We start from the raw sequence: 13,346 nt of genomic DNA, 5'->3' as shown, positions 1-13,346 counted from the left end.
TGTGTGATTCAAGAATGATTTTGATCGTATTCGTACACTGATCGTGTTCAACCATGTCGAGAAGCATATGATTTAATAGTTTATTACACACACTTACTCATTACAGATGCAGTGGTGCTTACTGGAGAACATTTGCATCATGGCGGCGAGAGAACCACTAAATGCACCCATCATCTGGAATGCAGATTTGGACATCGCCAAAGTACAAGAGCCCTAGTTGTCCTTGTGTGAAAGGTACAGTTTGAGAAACTTTAATTACTTCCTGCTCAAAAATATTTGTTTGATTTAATGATGATAACTGCACAAATTCATTCGCGGTGAAATCCAGACAGCTTCTGCTTGTGGTGGCTATTTTTGTCTGATAACTTGTATTCTAATGTGCATATTCCTATGAAAAGTATTACTTGACTAATTAGATTTCCAATATTTTTTTCCCAGGTTGTGGCTGGTAAAATTAGGTGGTACCGTAAGGTGAGAATTTTCTTTTGAGTGAAATTATTTTTGTTTAATTTTAATGATCATAATTATATTAAATGATGACAAATTTCGCCCCTGTCTTACAATCCTATGGTGACATGGTTAGTCTTCCTGAATTAATAGTCTGAAAAATACTTTAGTGTGGTCAATACCAATACTTAGTTTGGTTTTTTGTTTCTTTTCAGATAAATGTATTGCCTGAATGAAATGCCAATGAAACGAAGGTAAGACAAAGATTTCTTTGAATGTTTGTCAATGTGCAACTTACTATTCACTTTACAATACATTTGCATTCTAGTGTTGAAGTAGTATTGTCATGTTTGGTAATTGCATTTACATTCTACCTAATTGCAAATTTAATGATGATAAAAAGCTTTATTCATTCGCGGTGAAAACCAGACAGCGTTTGCTTGTGGTGGCCTTTGATGTCTGATTCGGAATGAAATAGCTTGAGTTACGATTGAGATTCCTTATATTGATTATTTTTTTTCTTTCCTTCCTCAGAACAGAGGAATGTCAAGAACTGGGGGGACAGGTGACACAATCCTTTAATGCTGTAGGAAATTTAATGAAATCGTGATTTGCATCCCAAGAGACCTAATCGAAGAAGGAGTCGTGGAAGATGTTGGGGAAAATCTCAACGAAAATGTAACACACAAGACTATCTCTTGTACCTGCAGTACAGATCTTGGCCTGTGGCCTGGTATCAAGACTATGTAGATGAAACTAAGTTTGGGAATTGGTTACTCTGGACTTCAATATGTCTTATATCCTGAGGTAAGCATTTTTTAATTTTGAAATATTGAATGTTCGAAGTCAGGAATTTGTTACAGCTTTTCTTGGCAATTTTTTATCCAATTTTGTATTTTGTTTCCAAGTGAATTCTTGGAAATTTTCTTCATTGCAAATTAGTTTTCCTGCCATTTTAACATTTTTTAATTTATGTAGGAAGAAAACTGTGATTACACAAGTCTGGATTTTGGAAGATGTCTTACGTAATGATGAAAAAAACACAGACCTGTATTGAGTATAATGAAAACATCTGTTACTGAGGTTGCTATAAATAAAAAAACCTTTTGAGTGTGACAAATTTCAAGTATTGATTAAGGTTTCTTATTTCCAGGCTCCCTGAGGTGTAGGATTTAACAAACTTGACGCCCCTTTTGTTTGCTTTACAATATTTAAGTCATTCACCAAACAGTGTCCCTAGTGAGCATCTTCGTATCTGACCTGCAGAACATATCTTGGCCTGTGGCCTGGTATCAAGACTATTATGTGGTTGAAACTAATTTTGGGAATTATTTGCTCTGGACGTCAATATGTCTCTTGTATCCTGAGGTAAGAATTTTTTATTTTTGAAGTATTGAATGTTTGAAGTCGAATTTGTTAGATCTTTTCTTGGCAAATTTTTTTTATCCAGTTTTGTATTTTTGTTTCCAAGTGAATTTATGGAAATTATCTTCATTGGAAATTAGGTTACCTACCATTTTGACATAATTTCTAATTCATTCATGAAGAAAACTTTACACTGTCTTAAATATGGAATACAGTATATATTTGCCGTGTTTTGCGTAATCATGATGAAAAAAACACAGACCTGTATTGACTATAATGAAAACATCTGTTACTGAGGTTGCTCTAAATAAAAACACTTCTAGTGTGACAAATTTCAAGTATTGATTAAGGTTTCTTAATTCCAGGCTCCATGAGGTGTAAGATTTTCGTAATCTACCCTTCCTATCGGGTAGCATTTATACTTGCACCGACCCTCGGAAAATGCTATACTTCTAAGTACAAGATTCAGGAAATAGTCAGAAAATGACATCGCAGACATGAATCAATCTGCAACTCTGATCACGAGCCCAGACAGATCCGTGCTAAAGATGCTATGGACCCCAAAAGCGGGAAGAGACTGGTGCATATTTTCATTTACTGTTTGAAATAAACTGCATAACTCAAAGAACTTAAGAACCCAGCACTCGGGGAAAAAAGATTAAAGTAAACGGATAACAAAATAGTCCTTTAAGCAATTGTAAGATTAGATGAAGTATAAAGATTTGACTCCCAAGACACTTGAAGCAGGAAATGGTCTTGGAAGAAGTATTTAATCTCAAAAGAAAAAAATCTGTCCTAGTTTTTGTTATGCTAGATATATATTTTGAAGAACTGGCTCCACAACCATACAGAAACTAGATGCATATTTTCATTCAATTGGTGGAATAAAGTGCACAACTCCCGATTAGAAAAGTCCAGAACTTGGGAACAGGTGACACAATCCTTTACCCAGTAGAAAATTTAATGAAATAGAAGTTTTGCACCCAAGAGACCTAAACCAGGAAGGAGTCGTGGAAGATAGAGAAAATGTCAAAGAAATGTAACAAACTAGAAGATATCTTGTTTGCTTTCCAATGTGTGTGCCAGTCGCCAAACGTGTCTCTAGTGAGCAGCTTGAGTATCTGACTGCAGAACAGTTCTCTGCCTGTGCCCTGGTATCAGGACTAATATGTGGTTGAAACTAATTTTGGGAATTATTTGCTCTGGACTTCAATATGTCTTTTGTATCCTGAGGTAAGCTTTTTTAATTTTGAAATATTGAATGTTCAAAGTCAGGAATTTGTTAGAGAATTCTTGGCAATTTTTTATCCAATTTTGTATTTCTTTTGTTTCCAAGTGAGTTCTTGGCAATTTTCTTCATTGGAAATTAGTTTTCCTACCATTTTAACATAGTTTCTGATTTATCCATGAAGAAATTATTGCCATGTCTTGCGTAATAATGATGAAAAAAACACAGACCTGTATTGAGTATAATGAAAACATCTGTTACTGAGGTTGCTCTAAATAAAAACACTTCTAGTGTAACAAATTTCAAGTATTGATTAAGGTTTCTTAATTCCAGGCTCCCTGAGGTGTAGGATTTTCGTAATCTGCCCTTCCTATCGGGTGGCATTTATACTGGCATAGGCTCTCAGAAAATGATATACTTTGGGTATAAGTCAGGAATTAGTCAACAAATGACAACGCTGACATCATCAATCGATCTGCCACTCGGATCACAATCCATGCCAGATCCACGTTAAAGATGCCATGCCCATTAAAGCCGGAAGAAGCTGGTGCATATTTTCATTTAGTGGTTGAAATAAATACACAAGAAGATAGCTAATCTGCAGTATGGGCCCTTGGCCTGTGTCCTGGTATAGACTATTTTGGCTGGAACTAGTGTGAACTTTAGTATCCAGTTCATCTATTGCTGCCTCAGGTATTTGTTTTTTCATTTTGTGATGGTAGTGATTAGTTTAGCATTTTAACAATTCATAATTTAACCATTAAAATTGGATCACTATTCTTGAATTTGGTAGATATACTTGCCCTTTCTATTATGTAATGATGAGATAACAGACCTGTATTGAATATACAAATGAAAACATCTGTTACTGAAGTCAAATAATACATTTATATTTTAAATATTTTTAAAGCACTGAATAATGTTTTTTTTTTTTAAATCCTGTAGGCTCCACGAGACGTTACTTTTCATCTGTCGCACTTGCCTGGCGGCATGAAAGCTTGTGAACATTCTGAAGAGATGAAAGTAGGTAAGGTACCATAATTGTTATACTGCAATCACTTCTTCTATTGACATATTTTAGAAAGTTTCACATGATAACACTGACACCTCAAATGAAAAAGTATAAGATTAAAAATGTATCTGAAGGGGTATGTCATGATTTTGAAGCCTTCAGTGCTGTATACGGTAACTAACTTTCCATTTCATCGTTTTCAGGCGTTTTCATTGTTGGGGGCAGCCTTTATGACAAGTGCGGTAAGTATTTTAATGTCTCTAGTATGGTGCCAATTAGCTTATCCTGACTTTTATGCTGCCACTAGTTTTCCCGACTATTCTATCAGATGCATACTTACCCACTTGAGATTATTGGAAAGTAGTCGATTTTTTGAAAACTATATTAATTTAGAAAGTCTTTTTAGTTTACACTGCAAGTGTGAAATATTGATTTTCATCCCTGCCCAGTTTAAAAGGGATTTAGAAATTTTTCAATTGTCTGTAATAAGGGTTTAGAAGATCCGAGGAAAACCTTTGGATCCTGGCTGTTTAGGAAAGCTATTTTTGGTGTTTTTTTTTTGTATCTGTACATGATGATAATATGATCTTAATTATTGTGTGGACCAATTCCTCGTTCCTGAGATTTGTTTTTGTATATGAAAATGTTTAATGCAAGGAAATTTTATTAATATAGATCTAAATATATCTTTTTCAGATCCCTGGCTAGGATTGAGATGTTTACTGACAAAATAAGCATAAATGGGAAGTACAAGTGAGTATTTGGGAAAGCTATTTTTGGTTGTTTTTTTGTATCTGTACATGATGATAATATGATCTTAATTATTGTGTGGACCAATTCCTCGTTCCTGAGATTTGTTTCACTATATGAAGATGTTTAATGCAAAGAAATTTTATAAATATGGATCTAAATATATCTTTTTCAGATCCCTGGTTAGGATTGAGATTTTTCTGACAAAATAACCATGAATGGGAAGTACAAGTGAGTATTTAAAGGAGACATGGTTTTTTTGCATCTGTACATGATGATAATAATGATCTTAATTATTGTGTGGACCAATTCCTCGTTCCTGAGATTTGTTTTACTATATGAAAATGTTTAATGCAAGGAAATTTTATTAATATGGATCTAAAATATCTTTTTCAGATCCCTGGTTAGGATTGAGATTTTTCTGACAAAATAACCATAAATGGGAAGTACAAGTGAGTATTTGGGAAAGCTATTTTTGGGGTTTTTTTTGTATCTGTACATGATGATAATATGATCTTAATTATTGTGTGGACCAATTCCTCGTTCCTGAGATTTGTTTTACTATATGAAGATGTTTAATGCAAAGAAATATTATTAATATGGATCTAAATATATCTTTTTCAGATCCCTGGGTAGGATTGAGATTTTTACTGACAAAATAAGCATAATTGGGAAGTACAAGTGAGTATTTAAAAGAGACATGGAATTTTGTAATATTCTTTAGATTGTCAGATATTTCCCATGAAAGTTTTTTGCCCAGTTGCCAAATATATTTAATTGTAGTTGAACAATTCAAAACTGTGGATTCCACAAGTAATTTGATTGCATGTTAACCATTGCTCATGTTTAATGATGAGGAATTTAATTCCGGAAGTCTAATGATGGTACATTCAAGCTCAACAGGACTGAATATTGAATGCAGTAAAGATTGTCGAATTATGTCTACCAGATACTAATCTCCTGATTGTCTATTTGTGCAGGATGATACTAAGGCTGCCTTTTCGCGATCCTGCTAATGCGTGCGGCTGCAACTAGAGAGAGGAACGGTAAGTGAAAATTATTTCAAGCTTGTTTTGCAGGTTTTAGGACCCGTGATCTGCATTGCTTGGTTGGTCGTGGGCGTGGTTGTTTATGCATTTCAAATTGGTTTGGACTTAAATTTATCTAGTGCAGGTACTAGAATATCCATAGATCAAACTATACGTTCATATGTGTACAGTACAGTACTTTTATAGCAATAATTTCACCATATCTATGGTAATTTTTCTTCAGTTTCATTAGAACTTTTCTTGAACAAGGAACAGTAAAGTTCCTGTTGTGAAAATCTTAATTTTTAGCTCTTAGGTTATTGTCAAAATTTGTTGTTGAATTAGTGTTGGACGGGGTTGTACATTGGGTTCCAGCCTACGTGTACGATAGTCTTTTTGAATATCCATTCTTAATCAGCGGTTGCACATACGTGTTATTGTCTTTGCATGAATGGAAGATTAACTTGAATCATAACCAGCAGGATTCACTTGTGTTAATCCTCTAGATTGATTCTTACAAATGTTTGGAAGGACCCAATTTACATTTCGGGTGTCTTTATTGTTTTGAGGTATCTGAATGCACAACTTTATCAAATTTTCAATGTGTTTTTATTTTACTTGCAGTTCCTGGTATTGAAACATTCATTGTACAATACACAATGACGAATAAGGATGTAAGAGAAGATTGGGTAATGAAGTGTGGGACAGAGGTAGATGGAGAAAGCTGGCCAGAAACATCGATCCCGCATAGAAGTGGGAAAGATGCAGACAAAGATGATAATTGGGTAAGTTAATAATTACATTTGTATGGTAAATATTGAATGATACATTCCAGATGCTGGTAAATTGATTTCATGATTGCTGTAATGAGGTTTTAAGAGCAATATCCTGTTTTAGTTCATAACTGAATTGAGTTTGGATTACAACAAAAAATTTGCTTCTGTAATTTTAGAATGTATGTTCTTTGATATGGTTTGTGATAAACATGAATATTCTATCCTGATGAAGCTTTTAAGTCTGAGTTCTGCAGTCTTAACACAGCAAAAGCCAGCAATGGTTGAACCCATTTGTTGTGGATTGCGGGACCTGGTGATAAATTGCTCAAAGCAGTCTGAGTGTTATTTTCTCATTGTTCTCTTGCCCAGAAAAGTAAATTTAGTAGGCTAATAGTTTTCTTTCTTTTACAACAGGTAGCGAGAGATTGTTGACCAGTTGGATTTTTAATCATGTAAGTATAGGTTTTTCAATTAGAAATTGGGAAATGATAAATAATTTTTTTTTGCATTACTAAAAAAAGTTATTTTTTTTGCATTCAAGCCTTTAGTTCTTGCACTGTATACATTACACTAAATAAAGTTATTTTTTTGCATTTAAGTCTTTAGTTCTTGCACTGTATACATTACACTAAAAAAAGTTAATTTTTTGCATTTAAGCCTTTAGTTCTTGCACTGTATACATTACACTAAAAAAAAGTTATTTTTTTTTGCATTTAAGTCTTTAGTTCTTGCACTGTATACATTACACTAAAAAAAGTTATTTTTTTTGCATTTAAGCCTTTAGTTCTTGCACTGTATACATTACACTAAAAAAAGTTATTTTTTTGCATTTAAGTCTTTAGTTCTTGCACTGTATACATTACACTAAAAAGTTATTTTTTTGCATTTAAGCCTTTAGTTCTTGCACTGTATACATTACACTAAAAAAAGTTATTTTTTTGCATTTAAGTCTTTAGTTCTTGCACTGTATACATTACACTAAAAAGTTATTTTTTTGCATTTAAGCCTTTAGTTCTTGCACTGTATACATTACACTAAAAAGTTATTGTTTTGCATTTAAGTCTTTAGTTCTTGCACTGTATACATTACACTAAAAAGTTATTTTTTTGCATTTAAGTCTTTAGTTCTTGCACTGTATACATTACACTAAAAAGTTATTTTTTTGCATTTAAGTCTTTAGTTCTTACACTGTATACATTACACTAAAAAAGTTATGGTAAAGGTCCCTCAATCCCCTGTGTTAGTCAAATGACAATCACAGCCTGATAAAGGGAGATAGGAAAGTGTAGGCGTAAAACTCACTGAGAAAGCCTTCTTTGTGAACCTGTCCTGCCAACATATTTTAGATATCTTTACACATTAGTTTACTTTTCTTGGAACTGTTAAACTTAACATTCTTTTATTTTTCACAGAACCCTGCATCTAGTTTCCGATGACCAGGAAGTCAACGAATCAATTATATTTATTATGTAAGTATCTTTTGTATAAAGTTTAGATAAGTGTTGGGTTTCTTCAACTTTTATATCAATAGGGGCACTGTGATTCTAGGAAGCAAATTTAATAATGAAGATAGTGCACCCTGCATTACTGATTTGAAATTGTTGAGGAGTAAAGGGGTAATTGCATTTTTAATCTAAGATACCCTTTTCTTTTTTTATGAATTGGTAAACCTTTTGAATATGTGTGGCTGATATTTCAATATGAAGATAATGATTTATTGCAAAATCAAATTTTTTCTTTTGATAGATTACATGGGGTTCCCATTCCCATGCTTCTGTCCTTTGTCACAAGTACCTTAGGACCAATATTAGTCTTTTAATGATGATTTGTTATCCCTGTCTCAAGGAATATATGTGGATAAAGAATAACTGAGATTATACATTTTTATTTAACATTTCAAATGAGTATATAGATTACTAAAGTTCATTTTCTTCTTTACTACAGGATGTAGAATAGTCTCGTTTCTACAACGGCAACATTCAAGGTATGTATTATTGGACCCCTGATTGTCAGTTCTGTAATTTCCATCTAGGCTCTCGACATCCATGTATGATTTTAGTGTAATAATTTTCATGTCTGGTAATCTAATTGCTCATTGCTCATCTCCCTAATGTTACCAGTTTATGACTTGACCACAGAGTCGCTCATTTTAGCTTAATTGCAACTCGAGTGCTAAGATTGGTCAAAGAGTAATTAGTGTTGATGTAAAGCAAGCATGTGTCATAACCTGTTTGGTTTTGTTAACATTAAACATTTGAATACAATATGATGAATGAAATTTTTTGAAATTAAGACTGCATGTACTGTACTTGGATTATTTTTGTATAATTATCTAGAATTTTATTTTATATTCTAGGAGTGCTGTGGTTCCAATGTGGAAAATGTTGGATGCTGAATAAGAAAGAATTTCTTCAGAAAGGAGCTAATAATTCAGGTCAGCATTCAAGCTTTTATGTAATGCCCATTGTTAAAAGTAATTTTTTTCATACAGTAGAATATTGCATTAATTATATTTAATTTTACTTTGATACCAAAATTTCTCTCGCACAATAGCAGATTCTGGGTTGTGCTTTTGCCCTCTTGTTTTTACTGCGTAGGTGTTATGGGCACGGGCAATTTTCAGTGTTTTGAGGGATAGAATTGACCCTCCCTCTTGAATCTGATGCAATAGTAAAGTACTGTTAATAATCTTTTGTAGTGTATGTTTATTAAAGCATAGCTTGTTTAGAAAGCATTGTTTTAGTACTTTATTTTTCGGGATGAGACGATGACGAATCTGAGGTGTTATCAGTCTCTTGTAAGTGAAGTTGTCTGGCCATGTTCTATGGTTGCTGCTTTAACTGCTTGGGATTGGTGCATCATTAAGATGTTCATTTACGAGGCATTTGTCTGATAACAGTATGTATACAAAGGATGTTTCGATGTTGGTGGAATTTTGATTATTTTTTTTTCTATTTCAGTCTCTTGACAAGTTCTGATGCCTTGAACTTGGAAGTAAACTACCAGGTAAGTTCAATCTGTTTGTCTTATCTGCCTCCAAGGATTCAAGAGTCTAGAAAAAAAGTGGTTTCTTTGTTTACCACCAAAATTTTTATAGGGTCTGAGGTAAAGATATTTGGAATATAGAAATTTGTTCAGTCATATATAGGCATACATTTAGTCTTTTGGGTGACATTAACTTAGGGATACGAGCACATTGGTATCTTTTTGTGTATAAACGAGACTTGCACACTATGCTTAGAAGAGTCATGCCCAAGTCACTGCATTAAATTAATTTTATTTTGACCCCTGAAACCTTGGTGGTGGTAAGGGGGATGAATGTTACATGTATTCCAGTTCTGGATTGAGTATAGTATTGGCCTATTTTCAGTTATTCATACTGTTTAAAGTTCCATCCAAATACATAGCTGAAAACAGGTTTGCATTTAACTGAATATCTTTACTAAAATTTTAAGTAGTTTTTTCTTTATTGAAATCTTTGAATTGAAATGGAATACTGGATAGATTTATATGTATTATAGCATTGTAGAAATATTTACAGAAGGAATTTTAGATCATGTAACTGTCTGGATCACAAAGAAGAGAATTTAGATGATGATATGAAAAGAGACAAGCATATGTCAGTAATAGTAATGTTGACAAATTAAACCTGATATTTTGTAAATATATTTGTTATATCTACCAATACCTTTGGGTTTAACCCTTTTTATTTTTTTTTAAATCCAGGAATTCCAGTGATGAAGGACTACCATTCTTCATCGGCCATGATGTCATAAATCGTGGATTTGCCAGGTAAAGTAGATTATACAACCATTTTCATTAGATTTCTCTACAATAACCGGTTTAGCCTTGCCTTATTAGGTTGTAGATAGTCCTTAAACTTAGTAATTGTGATAAATATGACAAGATTTGATGGGGTTTTGACTGGGAAAATTTACATTATTTACTGAGCCCATGTTGTAGTCTAATTTCTTGGTTGTTTTGCTGATGAAACAACAATTTTTCTAAACATCCATAAAGTTGATAATTAAATCCTATGAGATAAGAATAGATTGAATTTGGTCTACTCCCTTTTTGAGCCTAGCTCCTATTTTGGCTTTTAGTTGTCTGATTTATAAAATAGTCATTCCCATCAAAAATTTATTCTAATTTTCTCTTGAGCTTGCCTCCTGGGTAGGATTTTGACACCAAAATTGGTGTACTAGATTTTGCAGTGCAATTGCTGGTTGAGCATTATCTATCATTGTTCATAATGACTGAATTCATTCATAATTGTCCGTAGTTATAATGAATAGAAAAATAGATTGGCTATTTATTTGTAGATTTGATTGGATTAGAATATTGTAGTAGCTTGTAGTAATGGGATGGTTTAGGTTTAGGGAATTTTGGGGGTTACCTTGCCGATTGTCGTCCATAAATGATATCTATATCTGAAATTTTTTAAAGATTGTATTCATAGCAATTCTTCATGATGATTGTTCTGTTCATACAGATTATAGTGATCGACACAAAGAACGGCCATCTGATAAATGTTAGTTTTGGAGTTTAAGCTAATTTTATTGAATGTGTAAAAAGCATTTTTGTTTTATTCCAGGTTGGGGCAATCAAATGATTATGATCCATTTTTATTTCAAGTAAGTTGAATCTTCTTTTAAAAGTTTTGGTTTAGCTATTAAAGATGAGCAATATTGGAATATGTTCCATAACTAATTTTTTATTTAAAAAAATCTTTGATCCAATCTGGGAATTTAGATCATGAAATTAACACTAGTTTTTGTGGTTTTACCAAAATTATGAATATATGCATTTAACAAAGCCTTTAATTTATTAAGTTATGTGCATTGTCATTAAGGATCTAGAATTTTTTTTTTTATTCAAGAAAGTGTATTTGATAGTTTACTTACCCATGTGATGAAATCGAATTACCGTTTGACTATAATGAAACCATGTAATGGCTGCATTTTATTAATGTCTGAAAGTTATTTGAAAGTTGAGCTTAACGTGAATCTTGTACAGGATACTAATTGAACCATAAATTACAGATGTTCACAAGTTTTCCTGGGAAGAAGAATTTTTGGAGATCGTATAGGCAAGTACCTTCTTCATTTGTTGTAATTTAGACAGGCTTAACTTGTCTAGATATAATTAATTCTATATTAGTTTTGATATTTTGGTGATGACAATTGGAAGAGCCTGACGATATCTGAAGACACTATGAAAATTCTGATTTTTTAATGGATGGCATTGAAGTAATTTTGAATGATTTTTATTAATGGTATGATATTGCTCTTATCAGATGTCAAAGGTGATGGAAGAATGGATCTACAAGGAAGCAGAGTAAAGGTGAGTTAATCACTTTTTTTTTTTTTTTCCTCAACTAGCATTTGGCTGTAGGTCAGTTTTAAAAATTAATCTTGCCTAGTAGAGTATTCAAACATCCCTGGATCCTTTGTATATCAGCGGCCAGTTCCTCCCATTTGGATTAAAAATTGAAGTCGACTAACTAAAATTTTCCCCCATAACCTAACTTACAAGCCCCGTGTTCTTACCTACCTACCTAACGAGGGTGGCTAACGCCTCCTTGCGACCTCCTTCCACTGTCATATCCTAAGTTAGCCGTAATCATACATACAGTTGGCCCCCATCCCTGGAATAATCCGGTTTAATGATAATTTCGAAATGTTCAAATTAAAAATTTCCCTAATTTGAGAATCCAGTTTACTCTGCATGGTAGCATAATTAATTTTAGTTTAATCTTAGTTTGTGGGAATAATTTTATTGGTAGGTTAGTGAAGAATTCATATTTGCCATATGCTTCCGATCTTAATTTTAGGTTGTGTTCCATCATTGCGACAAATTACTACAATATTAACATTTATGCTACTTTACTCTTACCCATTCCTCCTTGTAATAAGATATAGTAAAGGTTATCTAATGATGAGATCTAACACCTCTTGGATGATATATTCATGAAATGAATTAAAAATCTGATAAGCCGACAAATAAAAAAAAACATCCTTTTTGGAATAAATTTAATATTTGACACTGCTTTACAGAATGGATCTCAGCACAAGATTGCAGGGTTTTCAGTGAACTAAATAAAGATGGCCGCCTGACATCCAATTCTAGTGGTAAGTTTTAACACTTCGTTGTCCACTATGATTGTAGGTTATCTGTTGGAGGAATCTGAAATAAATTTGTCCTGGTGACGAGCAGACATTTGTTAGGAAGCTACTTGTCACATGGTAAATAATTTGCATTGGAATTTTGATGTGCTTGCAGTTGTTACAAGTGATAAATGATGAGAAATTTTAAGACTGAACTGCGATGTTGAATTATTTGGCTTAATCTTTTCTGACAAAAATGGTGCGCTTGGACATAGAAATACTTAAATTTATCATATGAGAAAATTATATGTTAATATGTTTTCAGGAACAGGGCAGGAAAGAAACTCGTCACGTGGCCATTGCAAGCAAAGTCTGGATGAAAGGTAATAAACAAACTGTTTATCATTTAAATTAGTTTTAATTATTTTTCCCTAACTCCCCTGTGTTGGTTAGTGCCAACCACAGCCTGTAAAATGGGAAAGAAAAATGTGCAGACGTAAAACGCACAGACTAATACTCTGTGAACCTGTTCTGCCAACACTCCTCACATACCTATATAGTACAACTGAAGCCATGTATTCGAAGTGTTACATGCTATTACAGCACATTTTCAAAGGGTCTTCTAGTTTTTTC

Source organism: Palaemon carinicauda, chromosome 45, assembly GCF_036898095.1.
Source record: "Palaemon carinicauda isolate YSFRI2023 chromosome 45, ASM3689809v2, whole genome shotgun sequence".
Classification (NCBI taxonomy): domain Eukaryota; kingdom Metazoa; phylum Arthropoda; class Malacostraca; order Decapoda; family Palaemonidae; genus Palaemon; species Palaemon carinicauda.
Note: the sequence above shows the minus strand (reverse complement) of the source record.